Source organism: Schistocerca gregaria, chromosome 1, assembly GCF_023897955.1.
Source record: "Schistocerca gregaria isolate iqSchGreg1 chromosome 1, iqSchGreg1.2, whole genome shotgun sequence".
Lineage (NCBI taxonomy): Eukaryota > Metazoa > Arthropoda > Insecta > Orthoptera > Acrididae > Schistocerca > Schistocerca gregaria.
In genome coordinates, this window is record NC_064920.1 from 661542993 (window position 1) to 661556876 (window position 13884).

Genomic DNA, 13884 nt, shown 5'->3' on the forward strand with positions numbered 1-13884 from the left:
ACCGTACAGAAAACGTTGTTCACTTGAGTATAAAAAACTGTGAACTACTAATCCAGCAACAGAAAAACAGGAAGTAAAACAAAATGACTTGTCATGCGCAATAAATTGATAGCTGCAACTTGAAGATTTTTAGCAGCAAGTAGGTGGTGAACGGATTGCTGAAATTACAGTCGTATGACGTTATTGACTGGAAGACCCCGAAAAGCAGCTTGAGCCGCCTACATAAAACAGTTGTTGTCTATCCTTCGCATCCGTAGGCATCTTTCCTTCACGAAGTATGAGCATTGTGAGTAGTTCAAATGTAACTGGCCTGATGCCCACAGAAAATTGTGCAAGAAGGAGCAATTAATAATCCTCAGAGGAAAGAAACAGGAAATAAATTTTATAAATACTTATTGAACTTATGCCGTGAATAACACTATTACTTAAAAAAACTACGCTTCTGGTCACGCTGGCGGATTCGTTAAGGGGTGTATAAGAAAGGGACTCTATTTTGGCAAAGTTCTGTAAATCTTCACATCAGCTTTGAATGCAGGACAAACGCCAAATCACGTTAGAACAGAAGAAAAAAATGGTTCAAATGGCTCTGAGCACTATGGGACTCCTCATCTGAGGTCATCAGTCCCCTAGAACTTAGAACTACTTAAACCTAACTAACCTAAGGACATCACACACATCCATGCCCAAGGCAGGATTCGAACCTGCGACCGTAGCAGTTCCAGACTGAAGCGCCTAGAGCCGGTCGGCCACACCGGCCGGCTAGAACAGAAGAGTTTCTTGTACATCGATTTTAGGTTTACCAGCTTCAATGTGAAAAATATTCACTCTATCAAAAGAAAGGGCATAATTTCTATTGAACAGCCTGTGAGAGACGTCTGTAACCCATATTCCTGGAGCAGACAAATGCCCTATCTTGTCCCCCCTTGTCACTTGTGGTGACTGGTAGATGTAGGTGACTGTGTAGCCTGTTTGTTGGGTGTGTAACTGTATTTCTGACTGGGGTCTCTGTAGCTACTCCACTTAAGAATCTGAATGGATACAGATTATCGAAGATGAAATAAATGACCTACAGAGATGCATCAACTGTCATTTTTCCCTAGCAGCTCACTCACTTGCTAATCTTCTGTCCACGGCATCGAACTTCATTTCTTACAGCAGGTGTTTCATCACTTTGTAAAGAAATTATTAACAAAAATGAACAGTAGGTAAGCTACAGGCCAATGACAGTATATAGTCTGGCAATTCATCCATTTAGAAATTGGCACATAGATCAGAAGCATCCCTGTCACTAGTTTCCTAAACCATCTCTACCAGTAATGCACCCATTGGGCAAACATTTGATTTGCTGTAGGACAAGTCAAAATAACAAAAATTCACGCAATCGATAATGTTTTCCGAATAAAGACCAGTCCCTAGAGAGAGTATAGAAGTGAATTAACATGAATCACTATAACGAAAGAAGCCAGGCGTGGGGCCACAGTAACAGGGGTCATACAGTAGAACTTACAATGCTACGTGTCAGTTTGTAGCTCTGGTGCCTCATGGAGTAAATGTAGTGACAACATAGTCGCAACTATTCTAACACAAAGTTGTCAACAATGTAAGGAAAACAATGCTTGCCACAAAATGATGGTAACTGCTAAACAATGAACCTCGCAATGTCGAAACCTTTAGAACCTGCAGTGGACTGAGGGGTGGAGAGCTGTTCTCCAAGCTGCTTAAAGACTTGTTTGAAATACTACAGTGCACCTCCATGGTATACGAAAAGGTCTTTGTCGCCAGCCAAAAAGGGGTTAGAGCTGTGACCGTTCCTGCTGTTCTGGCCGATTGGAATAGCCAAGTTCCTGCCTTCAAGTTCAGTGACACAAGCTGGAGGAGATTCGTAGGATGTAGGAGAATTCTATCTCTCTTCTTTGCGTGGCATCAACGAAGATTCAATATAACAGCCAAGAAACTAAGATGGAGTTTGCCATCTTGGTAATTTCTATATTAATTAAATGGGGAATGCTAAAATTATCCTGTCCCCTCCAACCTGTCAAAGGCGTTTGACTGTGTGAATCACAGAATTCTTTTAAGTTCAAAATGGTTCAAATGGCTCTGAGCACTATGGGACTTAACAGCTGAGGTCATCAGTCCCCTAGAACTTAGAACTACTTACACCTAACTAACCTAAGGACATCACACACAACCATGCCAGAGGCAGGATTGGAACCTGCGACTGTAGCGGTCGCGCAGTTCCAGACAGAAACGCCTAGAACCGCTCGGCCACTTTGGTCGGCATTCTTTTAAGTAAATTAAAATATTATAGCGTCACTGGTACTGCTGCAAAGTGGTTTTAGTCATATCTTACTAATAGAAAACAAAGGGTGTCATTACATAACACCTCAGCATTAGGCAATCAGACATTATCTGACTGGGAAGAAATTACATGTGGTGTTCCCCAAGGTTCCATACTAGGTCCACTACTGTTTCTTGTGTATAATAATGACCTGTCATCTGTTACATTACCAGATGCCAAGTTTGTCTTATTTGCAGATGATACAAACATTGCAATAAATATTAAATCAAATATAAATATACAAAGGGCAGCTAATCTAATTTTTACTGACATTAATAAGTGGTTCATAGCCAATTCACTGTCATTAAACTTTGAGAAGACCCACTATATGCAGTTCAGAGCTTTCAAGAGATTTCCTTCTGGTGTGTGTATAAAATATGCTGACATGGAAATAGGAGAAGTTGAGAGTGTAAAATTCTTGGGATTACAACTTGATAATGAATTCAGTTGGGAGTAACATACTAACCAACTGCTAAAGCGCCTAAACAAGTCTGTGTTTGCAATATGAATCATGTCAGACATAGGAGACATAAATATAAAAAACTGGCATATTTTGCTTATTTTCACTCCATTATGTCATATGGTACCATATTTTGGGGTAACTCCACAAACAGAGAAAAAATTTTAGAGTACAGAAGCGTATAATAAGAGTAATGAGTAGTGTAAATCCAAGAACATCATGTCGAAAACTTTTCAAAGAATTGCCCATGTTAACCACAGCTTCTCAGTATATTTATTCCTTAATGAAGTTTGTTGTAAATAATACATCTCTTTTTCCAACTAACTGATAGTACACAGTATCAGTACTAGGAATAAAGAAATATACATAAAGATTTAAAATCACTTACTCTTGCCCAGAAAGGAGTCCATTATTCAGCAACACATATTTTCAACAAGTTACCAGCAACCATTAAGAGTTTAGTTTCAGACAAGGCACAGTTTCAATATCATTTAAAAGAATTTTTGGTGGCCAACTCCTTCTATTCCATCCATGAGTTTCTGAACAAGTGCAGTAGACCATTTTCATGAAAATTTATTATACTTTATTTTTGACAATACTGGGTTGTAACAGCCATGCAACTACCTAATGTGTGAATGATGGCTGTATAGAAAGCTGATGTAAGTCTTATGTCTGTAAATAGTGGAAGTTTAATTTCAAATCTTGTACATAATCTGACTGTTCTTAACAGAGGATCACTGAACTGAATAATTTACTTTAATTTTTGACTATACTTTGTTGTAATAGCCAAGAAACTAGCAAATGTCTGAATGGTGGATTAAATGAAAGCAGATGTAACTATTAAACCTGTAAATATAAGAAGTTTAAATTTAATTCATCTACATAATTTTACTGTTTATTGACTGAGGATTATTAAAATTGATGAAACTCAAGTTTTTCTGATTGTATTTTTGTAATGTGTTTATCTGACATGTTCCTCACCCAGGAGGATTCCCTCTTTTATGGGTCTAAGGAATGAATAATTAATCTAATCTAATCTAAGATTCTCTACATAGACTATGACTCATTAGCGTCTGTGGACATGGAAACATTAGTTTAGCAGTATTAAATGAATAGTTAAGATGGATGTCTTAGTTACTTAACTGATCGGTCTAAGTTTGGTATCATTTTCCTTTGAATTCTATTGGGAGCTCTAACCTGTGCTCAGAATTAATGGATTACATTTATTGCTCTCTCTTCCTTTTGGTGAGGACTGGTCTGTACAGACACTTTGGCCACATGACATGCAGTATGTGCTTCGCTAAAACACTGTGTTACAACTATAATGGATTTTTATGTAGTATGGTGTGAGGTATGTGTTGGATGAGCGATAATGAGAGAAGAGAAAGAGTGAAACCCAGTGCTAGCACATAACCTACTCCTCTTGATTAGCATTCAGGGGGCCACCGAGCTTAGATTTCCCATCTGATGGACAAATCCCAACCGGCAGTGTCACAAGCCCTCACTTCATGAGTCAATGCGGAGAAGTTTGCAACTGAATCCAGGACAATGGCACAAAGACTGGTGATCCGGAACCTTAGCCACCACCCGTCCTGTTCATCTGCCTTAAAGGGAAAGGAAAAATTATCAACAGCATGTGGCACACCCAGACAGTCACCCATCCAAGTAATGGGCACAACCAATGGTGCTTAACATCAGTGATCTGATGGGAAGTAGAGTATCCACTATAGCATAGCTGGAAGTAAATAAATTAATAATTTATTTGCATGCTACACGGACCACAGCTGCAATCTCTTGACTGTGGTGCAAAATATATATTATTGCAAATATAGTACATTTTCTTAGAACAATATCTGGCTAAGTGCTGAACATTTAGACAAATAATAGAAATGCTATAGCAAAAAGCTAAACTAAGCTCCAAGTACCACACAAAATCTTTCTATATTCCCAACAAACTAAACAGGAGTGGCAGAAATAATATCTAACCTTAAAAGCAAAAACACTGAAGGGCCAGATAGTACAATAAAACTGTTTCATCAGTTGATGAAACCACTCACATTTCTTTTAAATTCTTCTGTAGAAAAAGGGGTATGCCCAAGATGCATAAAAAATGTAATGTGGTGCCAGTAGTAGGGCAACAGTCTGCATTGTTTCCAAATTTATTCAAGATGGTGGAGCCAAGATGGTGGAGTTCGATGTGGCAATGTCGCAATGACATCATGGCGGGAAGCTCAAATTTTGCGGAAAAACAGGTCAGTTGGACTACCTCCACTAACCTAAGTCATCTGACCGCCACCTCTCCCTTGGAATTGACGGAAAAATGACTCGGCCTCTGCTGGGCTGCTGGATAGGATGGATGTCAGTATTTTGCACACAGTCTTTGTTTAAACATTTTGAGTTGTCATTGGCAGTAACTCCATACAATGTGTGTTCATCATGAGGTCTGGAGTCCAACTGACGTAGTATACAGTACTGGCACCAGAGGGTACTCTTGTCCCATGGCGGTCTAGAGATAAATTGTGGGAAAATGACTCAGTCCGTATCCAGATGTTGGATGGAGGAAGAAGTGCACTTTATTTATTTTCAGTGGGACATTGGAACAATTTATTTAGGGACAGATTTCAAGCAGTATATTTATTACGCTGGCGTGCTTTGGTTCACAGGAAATAGGCTACAGACATGCAAACTACTCTTAAATTACCGAGATAATGCAGTATGCTGATGTACAGACATGCAAACAACTCGTAAGTTGTCATAATAATGCATGTAGAACGCTCTGTGGACATGCTCACTAATTAAAAACTGTCGAAATAATGCATTGCACAGCCCAGAGACCTATTCACAAAATAATGCAACAGATATGTTCACTACACGCAAAATTGGTAAAAATAATGCATGTAAAAGACTGTGCAAACACGCTCATTACACTTAAACAGCTGAAAATAATGCACTGCACAAACACAAATAGCATTTCAAAATGCTTTTGAACTATAATCAATCGCAACATATCAGCGAACTATTCGCTACCCTACAGAGACCCCAAGGTGCGTACGCTGGGCGACGTGAGCACATCGGTTCAGCCTGCAAGATACCTCTGGCCAAGCACTCTTGTGTTCACCGCGGTTGACGCGATGATTCATAGCTTCTGTACCTGTGATCCAGCGAAAACCTAACTGATGAACAACTCACCATCCCAGCTAAAAGGTTCTAAATGTTATTCTAATGTCACATGTCTATGTAAATAACTGCCATGTCTCCCTCTGGACACGCTATAGAAATCTTTTGCAATCCAGAATTAAATTTTCACTCTGCAGCGGAGTGTGCACTGCTATGACACTTCCTGGAAGATCAAAATTGTGTGCAGGATCGATACTCGAAATCGTGACCTTAGCCTTCCGCAGGCAAGTGCTCTACCTATCGAGCTACCCAAGCATGACTCACGACCCTTACTCATGGCGTTAATTCCGCCAGTACTTCGTCTCCTACCTTCCAAAGATCACAGAAGCACTCCTTTGAGTCTCGGTCCAGCACACAGTTTTAATCTGCCGGGAAGTTTCAGCTTTTGCAATGCTTTCGAAAATAGCACAGGATACATAGTTCTTAGCGATCCTAACGGGAGGTGCGAGATGTGTCTAGCCATTCACGTGTTTACCATGGCTGACGGATAGTTTTTGTACCTGTGGTCCAGCTTCAAGTGAGAGATGTCTGACTAGCTACTCACCATCGCAGGTACAGCTAGAAAGGTTCTCTATGCTATACTGACATCACATGTCTATGTAAATAAAAGCCAAGTCTACCTCTCAGAAATAATAAAGTGCCGCAGAAATAGTTAACAGTCGCTTTTGTAGAAGGTTTCGTGATGTCTCAGCATGTTTGCATGAAATTTCTTGTCCTAACAGTTAAACCTTGCAAAAGTCGTCTACAGATCGTTAAAGACGGGAAGACACTTCTCCAATTGCACTGTACTGCCACTGACGACGGAAGCTTCAGTATTGTAGCATGAAAACGATCTCCACATACCGTAGTGATATAGTTAATACGCAGTACGTATCCTGCGCCATACAAAATCATTACTTCTGCATCCTGCATATAGCTAGCGACCACCGGACACTAATACATATACCATAAAGACTGTTCTACAAAGGTTGGGTAGGCTCCCCGCAGTACAAAAGCATCACTGTTTCTGGACCAGATCTGCTTGCTTGCTTTCTACACAGATCCCCAAACACTGGGATTACAGGAACACCTGTATTTACACATCCTTTGCCAGAATTTTACACCATTTACGCGATACTTCCCGATTCCAAACACATAGCAATATCGTTTTGCATTGTAGTATCGCTTGGGCAGTATAATTCCGAAGATACAGACTGGAAATTACACTCCTGGAAATGGAAAAAAGAACACATTGACACCGGTGTGTCAGACCCACCATACTTGCTCCGGACACTGCGAGAGGGCTGTACAAGCAATGATCACACGCACGGCACAGCGGACACACCAGGAACCGCGGTGTTGGCCGTCGAATGGCGCTAGCTGCGCAGGATTTGTGCACCGCCGCCGTCAGTGTCAGCCAGTTTGCCGTGGCATACGGAGCTCCATCGCAGTCTTTAACACTGGTAGCATGCCGCGACAGCGTGGACGTGAACCGTATGTGCAGTTGACGGACTTTGAGCGAGGGCGTATAGTGGGCATGCGGGAGGCCGGGTGGACGTACCGCCGAATTGCTCAACACGTGGGGCGTGAGGTCTCCACAGTACATCGATGTTGTCGCCAGTGGTCGGCGGAAGGTGCACGTGCCCGTCGACCTGGGACCGGACCGCAGCGACGCACGGATGCACGCCAAGACCGTAGGATCCTACGCAGTGCCGTAGGGGACCCCACCGCCACTTCCCAGCAAATTAGGGACACTGTTGCTCCTGGGGTATCGGCGAGCACCATTCGCAACCGTCTCCATGAAGCTGGGCTACGGTCCCGCTCACCGTTAGGCCGTCTCCCGCTCACGCCCCAACATCTTGCAGCCCGCCTCCAGTGGTGTCGCGACAGGCGTGAATGGAGGGACGAATGGAGACGTGTCGTCTTCAGCGATGAGAGTCGCTTCTACCTTGGTGCCAATGATGGTCGTATGCGTGTTTGGCGCCGTGCAGGTGAGCGCCACAATCAGGACTGCATACGACTGAGGCACACAGGGCCAACACCCGGCATCATGGTGTGGGGATCGATCTCCTACACTGGCCGTACGCCTCTGGTGATCGTCGAGGGGACACTGAATAGTGCACGGTACATCCAAACCGTCATCGAACCCATCGTTCTACCATTCCTAGACCGGCAAGGGAACTTGCTGTTCCAACAGGACAATGCACGTCCGCATGTATCCCGTGCCACCCAACGTGCTCTAGAAGGTGTAAGTCAACTACCCTGGCCAGCAAGATCTCCGGATCTGTCCCCCCATTGAGCATGTTTGGGACTGGATGAAGCGTCGTCTCACGCGGTCCAGCACGAACGCTGGTCCAACTGAGGCGCCAGGTGGAAATGGCATGGCAAGCCGTTCCACAGGACTACATCCAGCATCTCTACGATCGTCTCCATGGGAGAATAGCAGCCTGCATTGCTGCGAAAGGTGGATATACACTGTACTAGTGCCGACATTGTGCATGCTCTGTTGCCTGTGTCTATGTGCCTGTGGTTCTGTCAGTATGAGAATGTGATGTATCTGACCCCAGGAATGTGTCAATAAAGTTTCCCCTTCCTGGCACAATGAATTCACAGTGTTCTTATTTCAATTTCCAGGAGTGTATTTCTCTAGAAACTCGAAACTTTATCGAGGTGGCGCGTGCTGTAATCCACTGGGTAACTAGAAACTTATCTCGTCTGTGAAGACTTTAACGTGAAAACTCGGAAAAAATAGAGGAAACTGATATTTCCGCTTGTGAATACCGATGTCGGTGATGTAACAGATTCCAAATCACCCTTATAATTTACGAAGTCAACTAAGGTGTTTCTCATGTCTAGAGAACCAGCTAACGTGCTTCCACTCCTCTCCCACCTGCTAGATGCACACAACACAACCGATGTTCTCTCAACCAAATAAAAACAGGGAATATGCAGAAGCAGTCACCCAGGCAATTTACATGGAAGGAAATAATGCTGCAGCACAAACACTCGTCCATACCGAATCTTCTCAAATTTCCAAGCGATCATGAAGACAGTCCAACATATACTGAGTATTAGTTCGCTATTCAGCTGTCTAGAGAACGACACAGTTAGGTCATGTACATTCTTGCACCCCCAACAACCCTCTCCGTTCGGACATGGGAACAGGTTGTCGTAGCTCTACCAACAGTGTACGAAATGCAAGGTCAGTGCCAAAGGAAACCCATTCCTGCAACATTATGTAGTATAAAGACAGTAGAACAGTTTCGGTGGTGCTTCTTATCAAGAAAATTTGGAACTCTACAAGATTTTACCACATCTCTCTCTTCCAATATATCAAAAACAAATACCATCTGTGTGCTGGCATCGGGGGCAGGAGGCGATCCTATTAAATAAACAGGTATTGATCCATTGATGCAGGTATCCAGTGATCTAAGTCGCTTGCACAGACCGGTGCAATGTGTTAATGCTTGTACTGTAGGAGGATGACCGTATCCCACAGACTACACTGCCAGTTGCAAGAGAAGCTGCCTTTGTTGTCGTTTGGAACACTGTTTTTTTCTGTTGTATCACGCTTTGTATAGTACCATACTTTTTTTTTTTACCGCCATGACTCGTGGTCTGTGCCAGGCCAGCTTCTAAACTGACATCAACACGTTCTGATCCATCGCCTCTCACAGAAAACTAGACATCGCATGGTGTAAATCATGTTATCGGTGCTGCTACCATAGAACACAGAAACACACACATACATACTGGATGATTTTAAATAAAAAGGTAGTTACAACATAAAGAAACTGGAAGAGTATTGCAGTGTTGTGGAGCATTTCCAAACTCCTGTCCGAAGGTGATTGACGACTTCTGCATTTAAGCTCATCTGTCACAGTGATGTGACAGCTGATGACTCTGTGTTTGACTGATTCCTCATACTGCAGCCATGTACATGATCACTGTTATGGCGCTAGCTACCCCCAGAAAGTGTTGCCCCTCCACCAATACTCTTCCTCCATCTCAAACAAGCGATGTCAGTCAGTCATTACATGGTAATCGACATCATACCAGTGGAAAGATGGGATAGAACAGACACAATCGATGTACTGTAATAATATGCATCAAAGTTGATAGTGCGAACAATTTGAGCAACTTTACAGTAAAGTCAACACCGGCCAATGAAGCAACAGCAATTTCAGTAACATCACTAAACCGCCCCTTCTCTTCTTTGCGAGTACCACTGCGAATGGTAGATAGATCACTGAGGAGTGCGTCTATTCAATGTTAAGTCTTAAACATACACATCATCAAAATATACCAAACAGTGATCTACATATTTCCAGCACCTCGAGCATAGTGCATAATTTACGACGTGTCTCTATGTGGATGGGAGTCACAGGCCATTCTAGCAGTCTTAGGATAAAGTTAGTGACTGAAAGATCCCCTTGCACTGTCATTGACCAACCCATCCTGTAGCACTATTTTCGATTTAATCTGCAGCTGACCAGGAGTAGGCCGCTACATTTCATGAGTCATGAATGAGTAGAGCTTGCCGAGTCCACACCCATCCAAGTGCACAAGATTTCTCCAGATGTGCCCATATCGAGGAGGTTAGTACCCCTTATCGGTGTATAGTAGCAGATCTGAAAGTGTTGTGACATAATAGCAGAAGGTTAAGAAGAACAAAAAATGGGTTGTTTTTGTGCATGATGGAGCTTCAGACGGATGGAGTGTGAAGCATTTTATGTAAATCAGCGATGATATCAATTCTAAACTATTCTTCTAGAGTCTAGGAACAGTACCTGGAGGGTATTGGTAAGAGAGAACATAAACACATGCACTCCTAAGGCTACACGGTTCTGCATTTCAGCGAGGGTATATTGTTAGACCGCTTCAAAAAATGGTTAAAATGGCTCTGAGCGCTATGGGACTTAGCTTCTGAGGTCATCAGTCCCCTAGAACTTTGAACTACTTAAACCTAACTAACCTAAGGACATCACACACATCCATGCCCGAGGCAGGATTCGAACCGGCGATCGTAGCGGTCGTGCGGTTCCAGACTGTAGCGCCTAGAACCGCTCGGTCACTTCGGCCGGCTAGATCGCTTCAGTTCAAGGCCTATTAGTCATGAGGACTGCAGCGCTGTTAATATTCCAATGAAAGAAATATATTTCCAATGCGTGAGATACATCCTTCTTGCAAGTTTCTCTACTATAAACTATGGTATCAAACTGTAAAATGAAAAAGCTTCCTCCTTAAAACGTCGGCTCTGTGTGATATGTGCACAATATAGCTTCCCCAAGATGTATAGCATCCACTGTTCACATGCGATCACGGTTCAGAACTCATACTATGCCAGGATCAGTCCTATATAAAATGATCGTTAGTAATGGAGAATACCTCTTACAAGGAAACAGATAAATGCATAGCAGCAGCGTCTGCCATATGAAATTACACGTCATGCCACCACTAATTCTGTAAACAGGACATCTTTCAAGCGGATATATACACAGGGACTGCACTGCCTCACAAACACCTATCGCTAACTTGGAATCATCTTAGTTACTAAACCGAAGTCTCGATTTTATACCTAAGATGCGACAGGGGAATGGAGTACATCGCATAAATCTTCGTTCGTTTAGAGGAATGTGTCGAAACAGGCTGGTCACATTTCATCACACATGAGATGGAAGTGTTCTGATGACCAAGAGGTTTGCTGTTCACGACCGCAAGTAGACAGTGCTCTAAGTCACACACAGAACACATGGTTGTATACGAGTCAAACGCAGACTATGTCACATAACTGATGCATTCTGACAGAACAGCAGAAAGAAATGGCCAAATGACCTGCAGCAACATATCCCTCCCTCTCTACCTCTGTAGAATGCATCATCAGTGTGCCATTAAGTCGTACCTCGTTAGAGCTCCATTTCAACCGATCACTCTATTCTCTCTCTGTTATCCTTTAATGCAGATGCATGTAAGTTTAGAGGCAGATGGTTCTCTGTTTTCCTGGAAAGCTTCAAATACAGTAGTCAATTCACGTGTATCACTGTTACCTCAATAACAAACAGTAGAATGCTGCCTCGAAGGAAAAAAAAGTGACTGTTTCCCTGGTTCCCAGCGCTTCCTTATCAACGTTTTCTCGGATTCCTCTTTCCTCACATACTTGTTCCCATGTAAAAGAATTGTTCTGTGCCAACCAGAAGACACACAAATACTTCCTCAATTTCCCCACATTTCCGCATATTTTCCCTCAATTTATACGTATTTTCCGTCATTTTTTTTAATTCTGTCGATTGTATGTCACTTCTACCCATGTGAGCATGACACCACTTCTTTTTCCGTGTTCTAAAGTTACTTGTAAATGTAGTACAGCTGCCAACACTTAGCACAAATGCACTATTCTTCTGATCGGGCAGCATAGTACAACATTGTACTCGATTGCATCCAGTCGCTTCCACCCACATATTCTACATGTTCTGTGCGTTTGCTCTGGAGGTTGACTGGAAAGTAATTCCTCCACCTTCATAACTCTTCAACAGTTGACAGTTGTGATGCTACAGTGTAAAGTATGGAACCCTATGCAGATGGTCAGTCAATATCATTTAAGCAACGAGCAGTCATTGAATTCTTAACAGCAGAAAGTGTCACCCCAAAGGAGATTCATCAGAGAATAAAAGCATGTTATGGCGATTGTGTTGATGTGAGTACTGTGCGTCGTTGGGCGAGTAAGTTTCAAAATGTTCAGGAGGGACCATCTGACCTGTGTGACAAACAAAGAGTTGGACGGCCAGTGACAGCAACCATCGAGTTTCACAAGGCAAATGTTGACAGATTGATTCAAGACGATCGTCGTACTACTCAGAGAGAAGTTGCAAGCACAATCGGCATTTCACAAGAACGTGTGGGTCACATAATTGATTTGCTTGGCTATCAGAAGATCTCTGCTGCATGGGTATACCCTGGATGCTGACTCCTGAAATGAAAGCGCACAGACTTGAAATTTGGCAGGAACTTCTCTCGTGTTACGAGAATGAAGGTGACGCCTTTCTCCATTCAATTGTGACAGGAGACGAGACATGGGTACTCCATTACGATCCAGAGCCGAAATGTCAGTCTTTGGAATATCGACAAAAAGACTCGCTCCCAAAAAAGAAATTCAAGACGCAGCCCTCAACTGGAAAAATCATGGCAATAGTGTTCTGGGACTCAAATGGTGTTATCCATGTTGATTTCCTTGATCGTGAAACGACAATAAATTCAGAGTTTTACATCACAGCACTGCGAACTCTGAAACAATGGTTACCGAGGAAAAGGGAAATGTTTTCCTGCAGCATGACAATGCCAAACACACACTTCACGTGCCACCACACCAGAACTTCAGAGACTGAATCTCACCGCCATACAGCATCCACCATAGACTCCAGATTTAGCCCATCTGACTTCTATCTGTTCACGATAATAAAAGACAACCTGCCAGGTCACCATTATTCTTCTGCTGAAGACGTTGGGAGAACTGTGAGACTATGGCTGAAGAAACAGAGTGTCAACTTCTTCCGTGACGGCTTCAGAAAACTTGTTCACCGTCGTCAGAAATGTATTCAATTGACTGATGATTATGTGAAAATGTGAATATTGATAATTGAAGATCACATTCTAAGGATAATTTCTACATTTGATTTATTAAAATATTCCCATCCAAAACCAATTAACGAGGGTGGAGACATTACTTTTCATTCAACCCTCATATATGTTCGAGAATTAACATTGAATGGTCATACTGCACAGTCATCTATCTACTATTCGCAATGGTACTTGCAAAGTAGAGAAGGGGCAGTTAAGCGAAATTGGAAAGTATGCTGTTGCATCATTGTTCAGTGTTAAAATTACTGTAAAATTGCTAAAAGTGATCACACTATCGACTGTGACGTGTAGGCCT